Below are 6,000 nucleotides of genomic sequence, written 5' to 3' on the forward strand. Positions count from 1 at the left end.
CTTTGCGCAAAAAATGAGCCAGCCCTTCTGTCACCAGTCGAGGCAACTAGCCGCGGTGAAATGGTACGGAAAAATTTTTATTATTTTGTTTTAATCTCAATCTTGTTTCGGTCTTTTGGGCCTAGTTCGGACTACTTTAGTATTTTAATCGAGTACGAACAATTTTTGAATTTACCGCCCAAAAATATATAAATATTTAATTCGTCATTCTATTGTATTGAGTGTTAATAGAATATTATTCAGCAATACTTAGTTATGCAAAATTCAATTTTTTTTTTTTTTTTTTTTTATTGAGAAAGAATACAATAAGGAACTTAAGCTAACTTATCCTAATAACTATACAAATCATGCCCACGTGGAATGGTGGCAAGAATACTGGCTGCATTTCCGCGCTGGACAGCCAGGCTGATCCTTTGCGCAAAAAATGAGCCAGCCCTTCTGTCACCAGTCGAGGCAACAAGCCGCGGTGAAATAGTACGGAAAAATTTTTTGGCACTGCGACTCCATGGCCCAAGGGTCTCCACGGCAAAAGGTACAAATATGTAACTCTCTGTCAGAGAGGCATACTTGAGCCACTTACCGGTTTCAGCTTTTTCTGCTGCGGCTCCCGGTCTTGATTCTGTCTCCCTGATATGACACGGTGCTAATGTGTCGACGCATGTAGCGTCCCACATTAGGGCCCGCCCCATTTCCCAGGGAACCAGCGTCAATCCATCAGGTCTCTTACCATCATCCCGACTGATTCCTAACGGCTCGATTAGCGCAGGAATATTTATGGTGGCAAGAGCCCTTTTTATTATGTCATTAAGAGAGCCATGCCGAAATAGCCTACCGCCACTCCTTTGGCATGAAAGCCCGTGGATTCCAAATTTACTCACCTCTTTCCCACATGGACATTTGTGCTCTAAACACAATGGTGTACCCAATCTAAGTCCTAGAGCCACACGAAAACTTTCGTTGTCTAATAAAGTGCCAAGATTTTTCGATGGCAAGGCATGGAGCCAATACCCAGATTCCTTTTCGGATAATGCTAGAAGCCTGGCTCTATCTACAGCACTTGTAAGATTTTGAACTAAATTTTCATGTGTCAGCTGAACCAATGGAGCATCCCAAAGTTTTTGTGTAGTACGTTCCTTTGGGATGTCAACGTTGGGACATCTGACCTTCCAACTCTCTAGAGCCTCTGTGGCATAGGTTATGCAAACTGAATTGGAATTAAGAATACGAGAACTGAGCTCTTTTATACTATGCACAGAGGAAAGAAAAGCCGGAAGAGCAACACTAGAAATTTTTCGCACGCCGATGCCACCGTATTTGACCGGTAAAGTAGCTTGGTTCCAAGACTGATCATCAAAATGCAAATTTAGAATTTTTTCAAGTGTGATTCGTAGGGTGGCATCCATATTTTCGAGTTGACCAGGAAATTTCCAAATTGGGCTAGAACGTAGAACGTACATTAATTTAGGTACAAAAAGGCAATGTTTTAGAATCGAAAAAGCTATGTGAGAATTTAGAGAGCCCAATTTGTCTGTATTAGCCGAAAATATTTTGAATTTTTGATCCAAATTGGGTTGAATGGCTTCGTCATAAAGAGGAGCACCAAGTAGGCAAAGTGATTGCTTGTTAACTATTTTAATATTGGGAGCAATTCTATTAAATAATTCAAAAGCCAGTAATTGTCGTTCTTGCGACAGTCTTTCCGTGAAAAATAATTCACATTTCGAGTAATTTAATTCTAAACCAATTTGACTAAATTTTTGCTTAACTTCGTTAAGATCTTTTAAGACATCAATCACGTCACCTCCAATAGTTCCATCATCAAGATACCATATGTTAAATTTAGATGTTAAATTTGAGATATGGCTATGTATCCCTAAGCTGAAAAGGGCTGGACCTAAAGGATCCCCCTGCTGAACGCCTACACTAGATTTAATACCGTTATTTCCAAAAAACAATTTGGTATCTGAGCTGTAACATTGCCAAACATATGGGTAAATTTCAGGAAGATGCGTTGAAACTTCGTTCAGCAAAGTTGCCCTATCCAAAGAATTGAAAGCATTTTTCACGTCTACTTTCAGCAGTACTTCAACCTCGACATTCTTTAAGAATGTACGAGCCGAATGTACTGCTGCCTCACAACCACCTTTACTACCAAACCCTACTTGAATAGGTTGAAACTTTTCCTTTAGGGTAGTGACAATGTGTCTACACGCTAATTTTGCCGCCAAACGGCGAAAAGTACAACCAACAGCGATGGGGCGGATCCCACCGTCCTTTTTATTAAAAGCACAAAGCCTTGCACCGTAAAGGAATGGTAAAAAGGATGAATTTACCTCGCCAGATAACATGAGATTACAAAGTCTGGTAATGTCACTCAATAGCGCTCTGCCGGCGTCCCCAGCAGTAACTGCCACAAGATCCTTTAGATGTTGTGGAGTTATGCCGTCCATGCCACCAGCAGAGCCACTAGAAAATGACATTATCGCAGCGTAAGTCTCCTCATCCTTTATCTGCAAAAACGAACGCTTAAGTGGTGGGTCTGGAAGCAAAGTGTTGGTATTTGGTGAAGGATGCTTTTCGTTTAAGGCTTCCAGAGTTACCTCATTGAAAGGAGCTAAAGTATCATTAGAGAACAATATGCGGGCGGCGTTTTTAAGATCCCCATCCATAACCTTGTTTTCCACAATTTTCTTCAAATTGTAATTTTGTGTCCGAAATGAATAATCAGGAATTGAAAAAACGCGATCATCCAAACTATTTTTTTTTAATTTTGCACATAACGACCCGCTTTCTGTTTTATTGACATAGAAATGTTTATAGGAAAAAAGAAAGAGATTTTGCCAAGCCGAAAGTGAATTTGATAATACATTTTGGATGCTCTGTGATAAGGATCTAGCTAATGATATCCTAGCTCCCCGCGGAATGCGTTTTACTAATGGAATATTTTGACTGTACTTACATAATAAGATTTCGAATGGAACCTGATTATCGCTGCTTGTTTGATCGCTTGTAAAATTTGGGCAAGTCAAAGATTGCGTTGGTGGTCCGTGACAGCGTGCGATATGAATATTCAGGCCTCTGCGGCCTTTAAACAGCCTGCCATCGTTACAGTGTGGGCATTCTAGGCAATCAACTTGAGAAGCACTGGGATTCATACTTCACAACACGTATTTAACAAAATGAAAAAATATTAAAACTATGCACAATAAAGTCTTTATGCGAGCGAAGCCCCGGCAGCGGCAGCGGCAGCGAGGAGGCCTGCAGAGCAGGCGGCCCGGCGACCGCACCGCCGCGCAGCGTAGCCCCGCTCTGAAACAAAAACAACTGTTAATATCACATTTCGAGATGAAAATAATACCACGGGGTATTTCGCGATAAAGAATCACTTTGATGCCAATTTTAATCCAAAAAACCGAGCCAAATATTATAAAAATGAAAATTTTGTTAAAAGCAAATTTTTCTCATTGACATCTCAGTGACATTCAATTAAAATTATTTTATTTTACACCCAAAAAATGATTGTACTCGACTAAAATGCTAAAGTGGTCTGTACGGCCTACCTATCAGTGCATTATTTTTGAAATGTCAATTTGCTTCTACTTTTTGTTTTTATTTTCTTTAAGAAATTGTAATGTAAAAATGTGAACTCTCAATAATGAAAATACAAACTATATATTATTATCCCTTTGAGCCATTTTCTCTGTAGGGAGAAATCCTCATGAACACCCGTTTGAATAGTGCCGGGCTTCTACCAGCTAAAAACCTCTCAGAATACAGCTATAGGTACCTGTGATTAACCCTACCACTAACTTTGCAGTCTTTGCTCATTATCTGACTTCCTTTTCATCCTTCTTCTTTATTTTCATTATACTTTCTACAAAAATCATTATTAGGTAATTTCTCGTTTGGTTCCATCATTAAGTTATTAAGTTTTTAGTTATTAAGTTTTCCAACAAGATTTCTTGTACTACCTCCTTTCTTTGAGCCTAATTACGACACGAACGCGGACAATGTCGCGATTGTCCGTTAGTGTAGAATACGTGAGAAATTTCACTATTACTCCTTATAAGGGTGGTCAATATCTCATGCAGATTAAAACATCTTTTGCTTAATTACCAAGTTGTTCATGGTAGTTTGACTAATTGGCTTTGATTAATCGACCATTTTTTTTTCTCTAATATTAGCTTATTAATCATAATTGTCTTTCAAGTTAGTGACATTGAATAAGAATGTATGTACCTATATATCTAGACAAATCCTTTTAATATTATAAATGTGAAAGTGTGTGTGTCTGTTTGTTTGTCTGTCTTTCACGGCAAAACGGAACGACGAATTGACGTGATTATTTAAGTGGAGATATTTGAAAGGATGGAGAGTGATATAAGCTACGTTTTATCTCTTTCTAACTCCCCACTTCCTAAAAGTAGGGGGTGAAAGTTTGTATAAAGCATTTGTAGGGTAGGTAGGAAAGAAGCGCACATTAGTCAATGCTTGAAAAGAAGCTTGACCGGGTTCACTAGTATTTAATAATTTGCAGCGTGATTACAAAATATTTGTTATAGTGACCTCACAATCATCACTTAACATAGTTAAAGATAACATCAAAGACGCTAAGGTTTATCATGAACATGACATAAGCGCAAGAGTCAAGGTGAATGCCAATGAGAAACAATATCGCATACGATATTTTAGGTCAAATAAATAATCCAATTATTGTCTTTACGCTAAGTGCATTTTGAAACAAATGAAAATTTTAATCACACGATTTTTACGATCTTAGAACCTAGACAATTTTCAAAAAGATTAACTTTTCGAAAATTGTCTAGGTTCTAACTTGTCTAGGTCGCAACTTTCGGAGACCAGATTAGTCGCTTTATGTTTTACTGTGCGCTTAACTCGTCATATCAATTTCTTTTTTACAATTCCTGGATTATGGAAGATGTTAGTTATTAATCTTATTATGAGTAGGTATAATATATGGTTCAAGTTCCAAACAGAAAAGTTCTATGTACGGCTCGATCGATTCGTATATTTTCGATTTCGTTGAATTTAATAATGATTTCAAAAAATTAAGTTAGAACAAACAGTTGACAAAATATAATTGGAATCGGTAATTTTACTACCATTAGGTAGTACGAAGTTCATCACTTAAAAATTAATTAGAATATATCAATGTAGTTGTAGTAGTAAGAAATTGTCGTATAGTAATAGAAGAAGAAGAGAAGAAGACGGGATAGAATTACCAGTGAGACAAGTCCCCAGTTTCTAACATTACTAAGAACGGCAATTAGGACTAATCTCTCTTAGCCCACAGACATAAGCCTAAAGAATACAATGATGATAGAAGAAGATGATACGTACACAGGAGACGCTTTTAAAGACTAGCACTGTCGCTCTACTTTTGGGCTTGGGCTCGACTCTGACAGAGCTTCTGTATTTGTCAAAATGTAAAACCCCCTGTCGATCCCATTAGGGAGCCAACACCAAATACACGACCAGAAAGTACGTATGATAAAGAATTAACAGAAACTATACAATAGTCATTAGTCAATCACAGTGTTGTGAGTTCAACTGTCGAACTACATTATCATAGAACTGGTTACCTTTTTTATAAAATGTAAAACAATATCCTGATTGATCAATTCGCTCAAGCCTTAAGCATACTGTAACGTTTGCCAGATATCAATAGCAAAAAAGTAGTGTGTTGACCTTGACAAAGATGCATACACGTTTGAAAATATCTTTGTTTTTATCTTGAGTTGTTAACAAAAAACCCTTTACCGACGATGAAGATGTAAATCCGTAAGAGATTCGCAATTGTAGGTATTTTTGTGCGAGTTAAATTATCTTAAACCTAACATCAGACAATTCTGCGAAGATCTACACGTGATAGTTAACATACTTGTACCTACATTTTATGAGTAACAAACAAAGTTCAAGTTCATGAACATGTATATAATTTATAACTCATATTCGTTTTAAAACCCCCACCAAACAATT

This window comes from Bicyclus anynana, chromosome 1 (genome assembly GCF_947172395.1).
Source record: "Bicyclus anynana chromosome 1, ilBicAnyn1.1, whole genome shotgun sequence".
NCBI lineage: Eukaryota > Metazoa > Arthropoda > Insecta > Lepidoptera > Nymphalidae > Bicyclus > Bicyclus anynana.